Source organism: Ambystoma mexicanum, chromosome 3q (genome assembly GCF_040938575.1).
Source record: "Ambystoma mexicanum isolate Mex_15411 chromosome 3q, UKY_AmexF1_1, whole genome shotgun sequence".
Classification (NCBI taxonomy): domain Eukaryota; kingdom Metazoa; phylum Chordata; class Amphibia; order Caudata; family Ambystomatidae; genus Ambystoma; species Ambystoma mexicanum.
The window spans coordinates 1,295,127,226-1,295,145,822 of NC_090926.1; the positions used below are offsets into that span (position 1 = coordinate 1,295,127,226).

The window sequence follows — 18,597 nt, forward strand, 5'->3', positions numbered from 1 at the left end:
CATCTAGATGCGACGCAGGCTAATATTCACAGTTCCATCTAGATGCGACGCAGGCTAATCATGATGGATAGAATCAGTGCTGCCATGCTCTGTTGCAAGCATGTTTGCTCCTTGCAGCACATGCGAATACAGTCTTTGTGGTAAGACGGCGTTACTTGCCACATTGTCCGTTTGGGTTCCCTGAGACCGTGAATCAGGTGGAGATGCAACCGGACTAGCAACGGCGGCAATACTTGCCATCATTTTTTCAAACTGAGAGAAGTAGAACGATTTTGAAAGGAAGAGAATGGTCGCGTGGATGACCCCAGATAGGATCAAACTGGAAGAAAACAGAAAGGAAAGACAGAAGACCTTGAAGAACCCAGTATCTGAAGTGTCTGATTTGATAAAGGTGGTTACTACTAATACTAACTGCACTGGGTGAGAAAGCAGCTGACAGGGGAATGGAGTCCTTCTCCTGGGCCTTAGTAGTACTCATTGGGGAAGGGTCAGGACTCTTACTGACGACTGAGGAGCCACTTAGCTTGTTTAGGTAGGGAAGACTCTTAGCTTAGGGCAAGTTAGGAGTTTTCACCTTTTGTGAGATGGAAACCGCGAGTCCTGCCACACTGCACTCCCATTTTTATGCGAGTAAAGCACAGTTACCCGCTGTTGGGCGCAGGGGGGAGTAAGGCGCTACAGAGAGCATCTGATTATTCTAGGCGCTGTCTGGGCTCGGGAAGGGAAGGCGCGCAGCTTAGCTTTGCGTAAACCTTTTTTCTCGACCATTACAAGAGCAATACCTAAATATAAGGTACGGAGCTGCCCTGATCCCAGGAGAGTCCCTTCCAATTATTAACCCAAAAACCAGCAGGCCCAGAGGAACCCTTTCTCTCCCGGGAAGCAGAGTCCCGAGGAAGACCAGACGAGGTGCATGAAAGCCCTTTTATGAAAGCCCTGTGCAGGCGAAAGGTGTCCACAAAGGGCTCGCCTCTACCGCCTGACCATGTGTGACCCTCGGCCTCCGGCTCAGGGAATGTGTCTGTCCTCACCTGAGAGGGGCACCCGTCTCATCCGGGTGCAGGTGAGGAGACTTTGCGGGTGTATTCGGGATCACCCCATATTAGAGGGGAGAAACAAGGGCCTGTCCTTGTTTCCAATGCTATTAATGTAGACCCCCCGCCCCCTTCCCGAACCCATTTATATAACACCGGAGCTGAACCCCCTGGATTCTTCATTAGAATCTAATCCGGGGAGCCCCCAAAACAATTGCCTTAGAAACTCGCCTGGATTTGGGACTCGCCCTACATTTAGGACCACGTTTCAGGATTGGCTGCTTCTCCAGTTCCCTCTGGTACGTCATGGCAGTACATTAGGGTATAGCGCCTACAACAGCAAGATGAGGCGCTATTCTGATGAAATTAATATTTCCTTTTTCAGAATTGTCTAAACAGCGTCTGATGTGACTTTTAAACAATTTGGTACCGAAGAGGCGCAGGTGGTCAAGATTAGCTGAAACACCAGTCACCCCTGCACCTAAATCCAGCGCCTTGAAAAATGGCGGTTAATGAATTTGGTGTTTATTCAACTTGTTCTCCTTTGCAGTTTTATGTGTAAGCACCCCCTTGTGTGACACCCCTCCTCCCCACAGGCCAGTGCTTTTGAGAGTATGCCGCTGGCGCTGCATTTTGATTTTCGCGTTACAGGTGCTTGCTGGCAAAGTGTGCACATTTAAGTTTTCGGTGTGACTTATTAAAGGCTACTTTTGTCATCAGGTACTGTACGCCTATGTTATGGCGCTGCACAGGGGTCAACGTGTCCAATAAAAGTAGTGGAACTCCGCCCTCTCCCGCCAGCCCCCACTGGCTGCCCACCGACCCATACTCACCACCCCCCCTCCCCCTCAATACAACACCTATACGTGCGTCACGCCTCTCCTCCACTGCACCCCCCCCAACCCTGTGTTTTACAGCTGTACTAGCAACCCCGAAAGAAAATGGCCACCATTGCTTTCAGTTATTGCCCCCAGAGGTGCAGCCCTATGCAGCGCCCCTCCTTCCTAGTCACACGCCCTTCACCCCTCTTAGGACTCAGGACTAAGCACCGCCCACCAGACCCATTCCCTGCCATCCACGATGGAGGCTCTTCCAGAAAAGCAGGGGAACGCCATACCCGTTAGTTCCGTCCCACTTCGACCTCTACCGCTGCACTTTCTGATTTTGATTGTTATTTCTATGCATATGGAGCACCTCCCTTTCCTACTTGTAACATTAGATTGTGGCTCCACTTACTCCCGCAAGTGGATGACGTGCTCGCCCCTCGCCCGCCACACCTGGAAACATGTTTCTTGGTGGGCACTGGTATATGTTTCTTTGTGTGCACTGGTATTTGTTTCTTGGTGGGCACTGGCATATGTTTCTTGTTGGGCACTGGTATCTGTTTCTTTGTGGGCACTGGTATATGTTTCCTGGTGGACACTGGTATATGTTTCCCGGTCGGGCACTGGTATATGTTTCTTGGTGGGCACTGGCAGATGTTTCTTGGTGGGCACTGGTATATGTTTCTTGGTGGGCACTGGCAGATGTTTCTTGGTGGATGTTTGCTGGTGGACACTGGTATATGTTTCTTGGTGGGCGCTGATATCTCTTTGTTGCTGGGCACTGGTATATGTGTCTTGGTGGACATTGGTATCTGCTTCTTGGTGGGCACTGGTATATGTTTCCTGGTGGGCACTGGTATATGTTTCTTGGTGGGCACTGGTATATGTTTCCTGGTGGGCACTGGTATTTGTTTCTTTGTGGGCACTGGTATATGTTTCCTGGTGGGCACTGGTATATGTGTCTTGGTGGGCACTGGTATATGTTTCTTGGTTGGCGCTGGTATATGTTTCTTGGCGGGCACTGGTATGTTTCTTGACAGGCACTGGTATCTATTTCTTGGCGGACAGTGGTATATGTTTCTTGGTGGGTGCTGGTATCTGTTTCTTGGTGGACGCTAGTATATGTTTCCTGGTGGGCACTGGTATATGTTTCTTAGTGGGCACTGGCTGGTGTATATTTCTTGGTGGGCACTGGTATATGTTTCTTGGTGGACACTGATATATGTTTCCTGGTGGGCGCTGGTATATGTTTCTTGTTGGGCGCTGGCATATGTTTGTTGGTGGGCGCTGGTATATGTTTCCTGGTGGGCGCTGGTATATGTTTCTTGGTGGGCACTGGTATATGTTTCCTGGTGGCCACTGGTATTTGTTTCTTTGTGGGCATTGGTATATGTTTCCTGGTGGGCACTGGTATATGTGTCTTGGTGGGCACTGGTATATGTTTCTTGGTTGGCGCTGGTATATGTTTCTTGGTGGGCACTGGTATATGTTTCTTGACAGGCACTGGTATCTATTTCTTGGCGGACAGTGGTATATGTTTCTTGGTGGGTGCTGGTATCTGTTTCTTGGTGGACGCTAGTATATGTTTCCTGGTGGGCACTGGTATATGTTTCTTAGTGGGCACTGGCTGGTGTATATTTCTTGGTGGGCACTGGTATATGTTTCTTGGTGGACACTGATATATGTTTCCTGGTGGGCGCTGGTATATGTTTCTTGTTGGGCGCTGGCATATGTTTGTTGGTGGGCGCTGGTATATGTTTCCTGGTGGGTGCTGGTATATGTTTCTTGGTGGGCACTGGCAGATGTTTCTTGGTGGGCACTGGTATATGTTTCTTGGTGGGCACTGGCAGATGTTTCTTGGTGGGCACTGGTATATGTTTCTTGGTGGATGTTTGCTGGTGGACACTGGTATATGTTTCTTGGTGGGCGCTGATATCTCTTTGTTGCTGGGCACTGGTATATGTGTCTTGGTGGACATTGGTATCTGCTTCTTGGTGGGCACTGGTATATGTTTCCTGGTGGGCACTGGTATATGTTTCTTGGTGGGCACTGGTATATGTTTCCTGGTGGGCACTGGTATTTGTTTCTTTGTGGGCACTGGTATATGTTTCCTGGTGGGCACTGGTATATATGTCTTGGTGGGCACTGGTATATGTTTCTTGGTTGGCGCTGGTATATGTTTCTTGGTGGGCACTGGTATATGTTTCTTGGTGGGCACTGGCAGATGTTTCTTGGTGGATGTTTGCTGGTGGACACTGGTATATGTTTCTTGGTGGGCGCTGATATCTCTTTGTTGCTGGGCACTGGTATATGTGTCTTGGTGGACATTGGTATCTGCTTCTTGGTGGGCACTGGTATATGTTTCCTGGTGGGCACTGGTATATGTTTCTTGGTGGGCACTGGTATATGTTTCCTGGTGGGCACTGGTATTTGTTTCTTTGTGGGCACTGGTATATGTTTCCTGGTGGGCACTGGTATATATGTCTTGGTGGGCACTGGTATATGTTTCTTGGTTGGCGCTGGTATATGTTTCTTGGCGGGCACTGGTATATGTTTCTTGACAGGCACTGGTATCTATTTCTTGGCGGACAGTGGTATATGTTTCTTGGTGGGTGCTGGTATCTGTTTCTTGGTGGACGCTAGTATATGTTTCCTGGTGGGCACTGGTATATGTTTCTTAGTGGGCACTGGCTGGTGTATATTTCTTGGTGGGCACTGGTATATGTTTCTTGGTGGACACTGATATATGTTTCCTGGTGGGCGCTGGTATATGTTTCTTGTTGGGCGCTGGCATATGTTTGTTGGTGGGCGCTGGTATATGTTTCCTGGTGGGCGCTGGTATATGTTTCTTGGTGGGCACTGGTATATGTTTCCTGGTGGGCACTGGTATTGTTTCTTTGTGGGCACTGGTATATGTTTCCTGGTGGGCACTGGTATATGTGTCTTGGTGGGCACTGGTATATGTTTCTTGGTTGGCGCTGGTATATGTTTCTTGGCGGGCACTGGTATATGTTTCTTGACAGGCACTGGTATCTATTTCTTGGCGGACAGTGGTATATGTTTCTTGGTGGGTGCTGGTATCTGTTTCTTGGTGGACGCTAGTATATGTTTCCTGGTGGGCACTGGTATATGTTTCTTAGTGGGCACTGGCTGGTGTATATTTCTTGGTGGGCACTGGTATATGTTTCTTGGTGGACACTGATATATGTTTCCTGATGGGCGCTGGTATATGTTTCTTGTTGGGCGCTGGCATATGTTTGTTGGTGGGTGCTGGTATATGTCTCCTGGTGGGTGCTGGTATATGTTTCTTGGTGGGCGCTTCTATATGTTTCCTGGTGGGCACTGGTATCTGTTTCTTTGTGGGCACTGGTATATGTTTCTTGGTGGGCACTGGTATATGTTTTTTGGTGAACACTGGTATATGCTTCTTGGTGGGTGCTGATATCTCTTTCTTGGTGGGCACTGGTACATGTTTCTTGGTGGGCACTGGTATATGTTGCTTGGTGGGCAATGGTATATGTTTCCTGGTGGGCACTGGTATGTGTTTCTTGGTGGGCACTGGCATATGTTTCCTGGTGGGCACTGGTATTTGTTTCTTTGTGGGCACTGGTATATGTTTCCTGTTGGGCACTGGTATATGTGTCTTGGTGGGCACTGGTATATGTTTCCTGATGGGCACTGGTATTTGTTTCTTGGTGGGCACTGGCATATGTTTCCTGATGGGCACTGGTATTTGTTTCTTTGTGGGCACTGGTATATGTTTCCTGGTGGGCACTGGTATATGTGTCTTGGTGGGCACTGGTATATGTTTCTTGGTTGGCGCTGGTATATGTTTCTTGGCGGGCACTGGTATATGTTTCTTGACAGGCACTGGTATCTATTTCTTGGCGGACAGTGGTATATGTTTCTTGGTGGGTGCTGGTATCTGTTTCTTGGTGGACGCTGGTATATGTTTCCTGGTGGGCACTGGTATATGTTTCTTAGTGGGCACTGGCTGGTGTATATTTCTTGGTGGGCACTGGTATATGTTTCTTGGTGGACACTGATATATGTTTCCTGGTGGGCGCTGGTATATGTTTCTTGTTGGGCGCTGGCATATGTTTGTTGGTGGGCGCTGGTATATGTTTCCTGGTGGGCGCTGGTATATGTTTCTTGGTGGGCACTGGTATATGTTTCCTGGTGGGCACTGGTATTTGTTTCTTTGTGGGCACTGGTATATGTTTCCTGGTGGGCACTGGTATATGTGTCTTGGTGGGCACTGGTATATGTTTCTTGGTTGGCGCTGGTATATGTTTCTTGGCGGGCACTGGTATATGTTTCTTGACAGGCACTGGTATCTATTTCTTGGCGGACAGTGGTATATGTTTCTTGGTGGGTGCTGGTATCTGTTTCTTGGTGGACGCTAGTATATGTTTCCTGGTGGGCACTGGTATATGTTTCTTAGTGGGCACTGGCTGGTGTATATTTCTTGGTGGGCACTGGTATATGTTTCTTGGTGGACACTGATATATGTTTCCTGATGGGCGCTGGTATATGTTTCTTGTTGGGCGCTGGCATATGTTTGTTGGTGGGTGCTGGTATATGTCTCCTGGTGGGTGCTGGTATATGTTTCTTGGTGGGCGCTTCTATATGTTTCCTGGTGGGCACTGGTATCTGTTTCTTTGTGGGCACTGGTATATGTTTCTTGGTGGGCACTGGTATATGTTTTTTGGTGAACACTGGTATATGCTTCTTGGTGGGTGCTGATATCTCTTTCTTGGTGGGCACTGGTACATGTTTCTTGGTGGGCACTGGTATATGTTGCTTGGTGGGCAATGGTATATGTTTCCTGGTGGGCACTGGTATGTGTTTCTTGGTGGGCACTGGCATATGTTTCCTGGTGGGCACTGGTATTTGTTTCTTTGTGGGCACTGGTATATGTTTCCTGTTGGGCACTGGTATATGTGTCTTGGTGGGCACTGGTATATGTTTCCTGATGGGCACTGGTATTTGTTTCTTGGTGGGCACTGGCATATGTTTCCTGATGGGCACTGGTATTTGTTTCTTTGTGGGCACTGGTATATGTTTCCTGGTGGGCACTGGTATATGTGTCTTGGTGGGCACTGGTATATGTTTCTTGGTTGGCGCTGGTATATGTTTCTTGGCGGGCACTGGTATATGTTTCTTGACAGGCACTGGTATCTATTTCTTGGCGGACAGTGGTATATGTTTCTTGGTGGGTGCTGGTATCTGTTTCTTGGTGGACGCTGGTATATGTTTCCTGGTGGGCACTGGTATATGTTTCTTAGTGGGCACTGGCTGGTGTATATTTCTTGGTGGGCACTGGTATATGTTTCTTGGTGGACACTGATATATGTTTCCTGGTGGGCGCTGGTATATGTTTCTTGTTGGGCGCTGGCATATGTTTGTTGGTGGGTGCTGGTATATGTTTCCTGGTGGGTGCTGGTATATGTTTCTTGGTGGGCGCTTCTATATGTTTCCTGGTGGGCACTGGTATCTGTTTCTTTGTGGGCACTGGTATATGTTTCTTGGTGGGCACTGGTATATGTTTTTTGGTGAACACTTGTATATGCTTCTTGGTGGGTGCTGATATCTCTTTCTTGGTGGGCACTGGTACATGTTTCTTGGTGGGCACTGGTATATGTTGCATGGTGGGCAATGGTATATGTTTCCTGGTGGGCACTGGTATGTGTTTCTTGGTGGGCACTGGCATATGTTTCCTGGTGGGCACTGGTATTTGTTTCTTTGTGGGCACTGATATATGTTTCCTGGTGGGCACTGGTATATGTGTCTTGGTGGGCACTGGTATCTGTTTCTTGGTGGGCACTGGTATATGTTTCCTGGTGGACACTGGTATATGTTTCCCGGTCGGGCACTGGTATATGTTTCTTGGTGGGCACTGGCAGATGTTTCTTGGTGGGCACTGGTATATGTTTCTTAGTGGGCACTGGCTGGTGTATATTTCTTGGTGGGCACTGGTATATGTTTCTTGGTGGACACTGATATATGTTTCCTGGTGGCCGCTGGTATATGTTTCTTGGTGGGCGCTGGCATATGTTTGTTGGTGGGCGCTGGTATATGTTTCCTGGTGGGTGCTGGTATATGTTTCTTGGTGGGCGCTTCTATATGTTTCCCGGTGGGCACTGGTATCTGTTTCTTTGTGGGCACTGGTATATGTTTCTTGGTGGGCACTGGTATATGTTTCTTGGTGAACACTGGTATATGTTTCTTGGTGGGTGCTGATATCTCTTTCTTGGTGGGCACTGGTACATGTTTTTTTGGTGGGCACTGGTATATGTTTCTTGGTGGGCAATGGTATATGTTTCCTGGTGGGCACTGGTATATGTTTCTTGGTGGGCACTGGCTGGTGTATATTTCTTGGTGGGCACTGGTATCTGTTTCTTGGCGGACACTGGTATATGTTTCTTGGTGGGCACTGGTATATGTTTCTTGGCGGGCACTGGTATCTGTTTCTTGGCGGACAGTGGTATATGTTTCTTGGTGGGCGCTGGTATTTGTTTCTTGGTGGACGCTAGTATATGTTTCCTGGTGGGCACTGGTATATGTTTCTTGGTGGGCACTGGCTGGTGTATATTTCTTGGTGGACACTGGTATCTGTTTCTTGGCGGAGACTGGTATATGTTTCTTGGTGGGCACTGGTATATGTTTCTTGGCGGGCACTGGTATCTGTTTCTTGGCGGACAGTGGTATATGTTTCTTGGTGGGCGCTGGTAGTTGTTTCTTGGTGGACGCTAGTATATGTTTCCTGGTGGGCACTGGTATATGTTTCCTGGTGGACGCTGGTATATGTTTCCTGGTGGGTGCTGGTATATGTTTCTTGGTGGGCGCTGGCCTATGTTTGTTGGTGGGCACTGGTATATGTTTCCTGGTGGGTGCTGGTATGTGTTTCTTGGTGGACACTTCTATATGTTTCCTGGTGGGCACTGGTATCTGTTTCTTTGTGGGCACTGGTATATGTTTCTTCGTGGGCACTGGTATATGTTTCTTGGTGAACACTGCTATATGTTTCTTGCTGGGTGCTGATATTTCTTTCTTGGTGGGCACTGGTACATGTTTCTTGGTGGGCACTGGTATATGTTTCTTGGTGGGCACTGGTATATGTTTCTTGGTGGGCACTGGCATATGTTTCTTGGTGGGCATTGGTATATATTTCCTGGTGGACACTGGTATATGTTTCCCGGTGGGCACTGCTATATGTTTCTTGGTGGGCACTGGCAGATGTTTCTTGGTGGGCACTGGTATATGTTTCTTGGTGGATGTTTGCTGGTGGACACTGGAATATGTTTCTTGGTGGGCGCTGATATCTCTTTCTTGGTGGACATTGGTATCTGTTTCTTGGCGGACACTGGTATATGTTTTCTGGTGGGCACTGGTATATGTTTCTTGGCGGACACTGGTATCTGTTTCTTGGTGGACACTGGTATATGTTTCCTGGTGGGCACTGGTATATGTTTCTTGGCGGACACTGGTATCTGTTTCTTGGCGGGCACTGGTATGTTTCCTGGTGGGCACTGGTATATGTCTCTTGGTGGGCGCTGGTATATATTTCTTGGTGGACATTGGTATCTGTTTCTTGGCGGACACTGGTATATGTTTCCTGGTGGGCACTGGTATATGTTTCTTGGCGGACACTGGTATCTGTTTCTTGGCGGACACTGGTATATGTTTCCTGGTGGGCACTGGTATATATTTCTTGGTGGACATTGGTATCTGTTTCTTGGCGGACACTGGTATATGTTTCCTGGTGGGCACTGGTATATGTTTCTTGGCGGACACTGGTATCTGTTTCTTGGTGGACACTGGTATATGTTTCCTGGTGGGCACTGGTATATGTTTCTTGGCGGACACTGGTATCTGTTTCTTGGCGGGCACTGGTATATGTTTCCTGGTGGGCACTGGTATATGTTTCTTGGTGGGCGCTGATATCTCTTTCTTGGTTGGTATCTGTTTCTTGGCGGACACTGGTATATGTTTCCTGGTGGGCACTGGTATATGTTTCTTGGCGGACACTGGTATCTGTTTCTTGGTGGACACTGGTATATGTTTCCTGGTGGGCACTGGTATATGTTTCTTGGCGGACACTGGTATCTGTTTCTTGGCGGGCACCAGTATATGTTTCTTGGTGGACACTGGTATATGTTTCTTGGCGGACACTGGTATCTGTTTCTTGGTGGACACTGGTATATGTTTCCTGGTGGGCACTGGTATATGTTTCTTGGCGGACACTGGTATCTGTTTCTTGGCGGGCACTGGTATATGTTTCTTGGCGGACACTGGTATCTGTTTCTTTGGCGGGCACCAGTATATGTTTCTTGGTGGACACTGGTATATGTTTCTTGGCGGACACTGGTATCTGTTTCTTGGTGGACACTGGTATATGTTTCCTGGTGGGCACTGGTATATGTTTCTTGGCGGACACTGGTATCTGTTTCTTGGCGGGCACTGGTATATGTTTCTTGGCGGACACTGGTATCTGTTTCTTGGTGGACACTGGTATATGTTTCCTGGTGGGCACTGGTATATGTCTCTTGGTGGGCGCTGGTATATATTTCTTGGTGGGCACTGGTATATGTTTCTTGACGGGCACTGGTATCTGTTTCTTGGCGGACACTGGTATATGTTTCTTGGCGGGCACTGGTATATGTTTCCTGGTGGGCACTGGTATATGTTTCTTGGTGGTCACTGGTATATGTTTCTTGGTGGGCACTGTTATATGTTTCTTGGTGGATGTTTCCTGGTGGGCACTGGTATATGTTTCTTGGTGGGCGCTGGCAGATGTTTCTTGGTGGGCGCTGGTATATGTCTCTTGGTGGGCACTGGTATATGTCTCTTGGTGGGCGCTGGTATATATTTCTTGGTGGGCAGTGGTATATGTTTCTTGATGGGCACTGGTATCTGTTTCTTGGCGGACACTGGTATATGTTTCTTGGCGGGCACTGGTATATGTTTCCTGGTGGGCACTGGTATATGTTTCTTGGTGGTCACTGGTATATGTCTCTTGGTGGGCGCTGGTATATATTTCTTGGTGGGCACTGGTATATGTTTCTTGACGGGGACTGGTATTTGTTTCTTGGCGGACACTGGTATTTGTTTCTTGGCGGACACTGGTATATGTTTCTTGGCGGGCACTGGTATATGTTTCCTGGTGGGCACTGGTATATGTTTCTTGGTGGTCACTGGTATATGTTTCTTGGTGGGCACTGTTATATGTTTCTTGGTGGATGTTTCCTGGTGGGCACTGGTATATGTTTCTTGGGGGGCGCTGGCAGATGTTTCTTGGTGGGCACTGGTATATGTTTCTTGGCGGATGTTTCATGGTGGGCACTGGTATATGTTTCTTGGTGGGCGCTGGTATATGTTTCCTGGTGGGCGCTGGTATATGTTTCTTGGTGGGCGCTGGTATATGTTTCTTGGTGGGTGCTGGTATATGTTTCTTGGTGGGCGCTGGTAGATGTTTCTTGTTGGGCGCTGGTATCTGTTTCTTGGTGGATGTTTCCTGGTGGGCACTGATATATGTTTCCTGGTGGGCGCTGGTATATGTTTCTTGGTGGGCGCTGGTAGATGTTTCTTGTTGGGCGCTGGTATCTGTTTCTTGGTGGGCACTGGTATATGTTTCTTGGTGGGCACTGGTATATGTTTCTTGGTGGGCACTGGTATATGTTTCTTGGAGGGCGCTGGTATAAGTTTCCTGGTGGGCGCTGGTATATGTTTCCTGGTGGGCGCTGGTATATGTTTCCTGGTGGGCGCTGGTATATGTTTCCTGGTGGGTACTGGTATCTGTTTCCTGGTGGGCACTGGTAGCTGTTTCTTGGTGTGCACTGGTAGCTGTTTCCTGGTGGACACTGGCATATGTTTCTTGTTGGGCACTGGTATCTGTTTCCTGGTGGGCACTGGTATCTGTTTCCTGGTGGACACTGGTATATGTTTCTGGGTGGAAAATGGATGTTTCTTGGTGGGCACTGGTATATGTTTCCTGGTGGGCACTGGTATCTGTTTCTTGGTCGGCACTGGTATCTGTTTCTTGGTGGGCACTGGTATATGTTTCTTGTTGGGCACTGGTATCTGTTTCTTGGTGGGCACTGGTATATGTTTCCTGGTGGGCACTGGTATATGTTTCTTTGTGGGCACTGGTATATGTTCATTGGTGGGCACTGGTATATGTTTCTTCATGGGCACTGGTATATGTTTCTTGGCGGACACTGGTATCTGTTTCTTGGCGGGCACTGGTATATGTTTCCTGGTGGGCACTGGTATATATGTTTCTTGGCGGACACTGGTATCTGTTTCTTGGTGGACACTGGTATATGTTTCCTGGTGGGCACTGGTATATGTTTCTTTGTGGGCACTGGTATATGTTCATTGGTGGACACTGGTATATGTTTCCTGGTGGGCACTGGTATATGTTTCTTGGCGGACACTGGTATCTGTTTCTTGGCGGGCACCAGTATATGTTTCTTGGTGGACACTGGTATATGTTTCTTGTCGGACACTGGTATCTGTTTCTTGGTGGACACTGGTATATGTTTCCTGGTGGGCACTGGTATATGTTTCTTGGCGGACACTGGTATCTGTTTCTTGGCGGGCACTGGTATATGTTTCTTGGCGGACACTGGTATCTGTTTCTTTGGCGGGCACCAGTATATGTTTCTTGGTGGACACTGGTATATGTTTCTTGGCGGACACTGGTATCTGTTTCTTGGTGGACACTGGTATATGTTTCCTGGTGGGCACTGGTATATGTTTCTTGGCGGACACTGGTATCTGTTTCTTGGCGGGCACTGGTATATGTTTCTTGGCGGACACTGGTATCTGTTTCTTGGTGGACACTGGTATATGTTTCCTGGTGGGCACTGGTATATGTCTCTTGGTGGGCGCTGGTATATATTTCTTGGTGGGCACTGGTATATGTTTCTTGACGGGCAATGGTATCTGTTTCTTGGCGGACACTGGTATATGTTTCTTGGCGGGCACTGGTATATGTTTCCTGGTGGGCACTGGTATATGTTTCTTGGTGGTCACTGGTATATGTTTCTTGGTGGGCACTGTTATATGTTTCTTGGTGGATGTTTCCTGGTGGGCACTGGTATATGTTTCTTGGTGGGCGCTGGCAGATGTTTCTTGGTGGGCGCTGGTATATGTCTCTTGGTGGGCACTGGTATATGTCTCTTGGTGGGCGCTGGTATATATTTCTTGGTGGGCAGTGGTATATGTTTCTTGATGGGCACTGGTATCTGTTTCTTGGCGGACACTGGTATATGTTTCTTGGCGGGCACTGGTATATGTTTCCTGGTGGGCACTGGTATATGTTTCTTGGTGGTCACTGGTATATGTCTCTTGGTGGGCGCTGGTATATATTTCTTGGTGGGCACTGGTATATGTTTCTTGACGGGGACTGGTATTTGTTTCTTGGCGGACACTGGTATTTGTTTCTTGGCGGACACTGGTATATGTTTCTTGGCGGGCACTGGTATATGTTTCCTGGTGGGCACTGGTATATGTTTCTTGGTGGTCACTGGTATATGTTTCTTGGTGGGCACTGTTATATGTTTCTTGGTGGATGTTTCCTGGTGGGCACTGGTATATGTTTCTTGGTGGGCGCTGGTATATGTTTCTTGGTGGGCGCTGGTATATGTTTCTTGGTGGGTGCTGGTATATGTTTCTTGGTGGGCGCTGGTAGATGTTTCTTGTTGGGCGCTGGTATCTGTTTCTTGGTGGATGTTTCCTGGTGGGCACTGATATATGTTTCCTGGTGGGCGCTGGTATATGTTTCTTGGTGGGCGCTGGTAGATGTTTCTTGTTGGGCGCTGGTATCTGTTTCTTGGTGGGCACTGGTGTATGTTTCTTGGTGGGCACTGGTATATGTTTCTTGGTGGGCACTGGTATATGTTTCTTGGAGGGCGCTGGTATAAGTTTCCTGGTGGGCGCAGGTATATGTTTCCTGGTGGGCGCTGGTATATGTTTCCTGGTGGGTACTGGTATCTGTTTCCTGGTGGGCACTGGTAGCTGTTTCTTGGTGTGCACTGGTAGCTGTTTCCTGGTGGACACTGGCATATGTTTCTTGTTGGGCACTGGTATCTGTTTCCTGGTGGGCACTGGTATCTGTTTCCTGGTGGACACTGGTATATGTTTCTGGGTGGAAACTGGATGTTTCTTGGTGGGCACTGGTATATGTTTCATGGTGGGCACTGGTATCTGTTTCTTGGTCGGCACTGGTATCTGTTTCTTGGTGGGCACTGGTATATGTTTCTTGTTGGGCACTGGTATCTGTTTCTTGGTGGGCACTGGTATATGTTTCCTGGTGGGCACTGGTATATGTTTCTTTGTGGGCACTGGTATATGTTCATTGGTGGGCACTGGTATATGTTTCTTCATGGGCACTGGTATATGTTTCCTAGTGGGCACTGGTATATGTTTCCTGATGGGCACTGGCATGTGTTTCTTGGAGGGCACTGGTATATGTTTCTTGGTGGGCACTGGTATATGTTTCTTGGTGGGCACTGGTATATGTTTCCTGGTGGGCGCTGGTATATGTTTCTTGGTGGGCGCTTGTATATGTTTCTTGGTGGGCACTGGTATATGTTTCTTCGTGGGCACTGGTATATGTTTTCTGGTGGGCACTGGTACATGTTTCCTGATGGGCACTGGCATTTGTTTCTTGGTGGGCACTGGTATATGTTTCCTGATAGGCACTGGTATATGTTTCTTGGGGGGCACTGGTATATGTTTCTTGGTGGGCACTGGTATATGTTTCTTCGTGGGCACTGGTATCTGTTTTTGTGCTTCCTGGGAATAGCTAATATCTTCTGGAATTGGGTGCAAGTGCCTCGAAGGGTTAGTTGGCGCTTCGGGTGGCCTCTGGCACCACCCGCGAGTTCATTGGGCGCAGAGGGTGGATTCGGTGGGTGCTGGCAGGATCTGGGGTGAGTCACTGGCTGCTGAGTGATTAGCATCAGGTGAGCACACTTCCCGTTTCTGTTCGATACATTCCACCTCATATCAGCTCCTGCAATCCCTCCTAGCAACGGGTTTCCACATCACCACAACACCTCGGCGGGTACCGGGCAGGACCGATACTCACTATTCTCACACTCATTCTCTGCTCCCTTGCTTCCTGCGAAACCGCCTTCGAGGCTTTGAATGACGGCGGTTCTTCGAGGCTGGGCTGCACTCTCTGGGTGGGGACCAGCACTGGACCTTTAGAGCGCCTTGCAGAGTATGTCAGGAATGTGTGCGCTTGCGTGAATGTCCAGCACACGCTAAACAGGCGTGACTCACCACTCCTAGAAGACAGGAGTGACTAGAGGGCGAGCCTGCTCCAGCTGAGCTCCCAGACAGCCCTATTCAGGGGTTCTGCGGATGAGGTCAGGCAAACAGTCGCCTTGCAGTGGCTCGCTCTATGGTAGCGGGGGACGAGCTGAAAGGCTTAACGCGGCCACTGGTGCTTGGATGTAGAAATCCGCAGGCACAATTACAGAACAAGGGAAGCTCTAGGCAGGGGCATTTATAGAAATATTAGGCTTCTATTACAAAAAACGGGTGTGCAGCAAAGTAAAAAAGGAAGGGGGGTGTGGCTATCTGAAGTTATCGAGTGCTGCTTCTACCACAGACGTCTGGAACCTGTCCCTCTCTGGAAGTGTGGGACTACGGCCCCCATAATTCCAACACTTAACTATGCTGACTAGTGCTGATGGGAGCTGTAGTCCAAAGCATCTGCAGAGCTAAAACGTCGGGCTGAGCTTTACCATTGTGCTGCGGGAGCAGGGCTCTGGCTGGCGAGTCCCAAGGCTTCTAGTGGGACTCACTGGACTCCAAGGTGTCACGGAGGTAGATGAAGAGGGTTAAGCGCCCCCTTCCCCCAGCCAACCTCCCCCCCACTGATGGAAAACACTGCACTCCCAAACTACACCTCTGTCTGCGGCAAAACCCCTCCTCAAAATGAATAAATAATTGCTTTTTTAATAATATATATATATATTTTTAAATAAAATTGATTAAATAAATAAATAAATAATAATGCTATATAAATGAAACTAGTTTCATTACATTGTATTTCAAGTATTTTACAGAAGAATTCTAAAGTGAAAACACAGCTGTTGCTGCCCAAGTAAATGGTTTTTCTGTCACCTGCTCCTACGGAAGGCCTTGCCTGAATGCAGTTTCAAACTGTCCATACTGGCACACTGCAGTGTGATCGATGTGCCGGGGTCTGAGGGCCCACTGGCCTGGCCCTGTGTTGCAGGTGTTCTGTTTGTACCACTCACTTGTATTTCGCAAGGGGCAATACTAGACTAACCATATGAATTATTTTGTAATAGGAGGTTATAATTCCAAGATGGACAGTCTGGTACACTCTTATTGTACTCTTTCAAAATACCTCTCTGAGAGTGGGAAAGGGGACAAATAGCACCAATGAGGATTCCTGTATACTTTGCATTAAATCACAGAGCATTTCAGCACTATAACAGTGATCAGAGATCACTACATTTGATAAACTAGTCTGTGATAAAAGGATTGAATGTGTGAATCTCTAAATGCATAACTGATGCATGGCTTGGCGCTCACATCACTGTTCACAACACTCACCCTAACATTAGAATGTTTGTAACCATGAACCATACATGCTCATTTGGACAGCTTACATTTTTTGGATGCAAGTATACAATGGCAACATCAGCCACTCAAATGGGGTACAAGGACTCTTTTGCTTCTTGTTTCTGAAGAATTTTAGAGGAAGAAGGGCTGGGTCTCCGTGTGGGCATGCCCAACCCCAATACTGAAACATCTTTAGGGAATTATATCTACAGACAGGACAGGATACTGCACAAGAGCGACCCAATAAACAATGCACAGAAAGGCTACACAGAAAGGATTGTACGTTTTACAAACTTCAGCCTGACCAGTAATAAGCTGAGGAAGCGTTTTAAACAAAACTGGCTTCTGAGCATGGTAAAGGCTCCACAGTTCCTCATGCACTACCTCCTCCCTTTTGGCAGGCCGGAGGGGTTATTTCTTCAAAAACGAGCAGACCCAGGCTTTATCTAACAGAGCTGGCATTAGCATCTCGTATGAGTGCTGGCTTGCAGCTAGTGAAAATCCGGGTGTGGCAGTGTAAAAAGGGGGTTTGGCCTCGTGGATTTACAATGTGAGGCAACCACTTTGATTGCTTTATGCCTTTAAGTGTGGGCACAGTATGGCTTGCTCGTCAGAGTCACATACACAAAACAGTCCAGTGTGCTCTTGGATGGACATTGGGCACATCACACAAAAACAGGTATGTGTGCTGTTACATAAGGGAGAGGGAGCTCCACATAGACACCATTAACCAACAGAGTGGCGACTTGTGCAGCGCACAAATCATTGCTGCACACATCACTGCATTGATTTGCCATGGACTACTGTCTGCAGGTGACACACAATGAACTCTACTTTCCTAATCAAGGTGCCAAGTGACATTGAGGTGCCATCTGGTGGCGCTAGGCAGTGGCTGGCTTGTTTAGACAATTAAAAGATCTTTGATGCTGAGAGAATGCATTTAGTTCATGTCCCAAAGCAGCCACTAGAATACTTAAGCAAGAACATGACAGTTAACCTTCCCAGGGATGCGCAATGTGTAACTAAAAAGTAATATACACATTCATTCTCTTGCATAGATTTGGCAAGCTAAGTGATACTTGTGCTGGCCTGGTGAATACAAATGACCCATGTTCAGTTCTTAACACTGAAATGTTAAGCACATACTGTGTAAAAACAATGGCTTGTTAAATGAGCCATCACTTACAAATTGCCCCACCTGAAAGGCTGTCAACAAAAAGAATGAGGAGCACAGGGTGTGTGACTCCAGAGCACCTCACACGCTGCATTTGGAATATGCATTCCTTTGTTGGCATATTCTGAACGCATCGCAGTCATCCACAAGTCGGCAGAGAGCAGCAGCCGTACATCTCAGGAGCACCCACCGGCACAGCTGGCTGCTTAATCTGTTGTCCGGCAGCTTTCTGGGTGGACCCCTTACTGCGCACACCTCCTGAGCTATTTAGCTCTGCGCCCCGGGCCGTCACCCGCTCCGCCCAGGCCAAGAAACAGGGCGGCTGGTGGGTAGGCAGTGGCCGTTACACCAAATAGGGGATAGTTCGTGCTGCTGCGATATTTCCCCATCGCTGCTGGGTGTCTAGAAGGGGCACATGGCAGCCGAGGTCTGAAGTGTGGGTCTGTTCATGGCTGAGTCATGAACACCGTCTTAAGGTGACTGGTAAAACCCAAGCCTTCGCTGATCGCTCGGGCGGGGTCAGGTGCAGACTTCATGGAATCGAGACACTCAGGATTGGACTGGGGCATAAACTTGGTTCGGACACCAATACAAAAGTGGCTCTGCTCACAAATGGCACTTAGTTCCTTTCGTGACAGACTGTTTTTGTAGCTCAAAAGGGTGTGTTTTGTTGGTAAAATACATGGGTGGACAGCCCTATAGGGAACTCTGGAGATTTCCTGGTAGGCCTCTGCACCCTGGCCCGGGGTGGACCGGCATATGGGGAATGCTGGAGATTTCCTGGGAGGCCTCTGCACCCTGGCCTGGGGTGGACTGGCCTACAGGGCACTCTGGAGATTTCCCGGTAGGCCTCTGCACCCTGGCCCGGGGTAGACCGGCATATGGGGAACTCTGGAGGTTTCCCGGGAGGCCTCTGCACCCTGGGCAGGGGTGTACTGGCCTATAGGGAACT

The 18,597-nt window shown here is 48.3% G+C and overlaps 1 protein-coding gene across 1 annotated transcript in view; it reads right to left on the reverse strand.

Moving 5' to 3' along the window:
• LOC138447896 (uncharacterized) overlaps positions 1-18,597 on the reverse strand; it is an 879,976-nt gene that overhangs the window by 629,602 nt on the left and 231,777 nt on the right. The window lies entirely within an intron of this gene.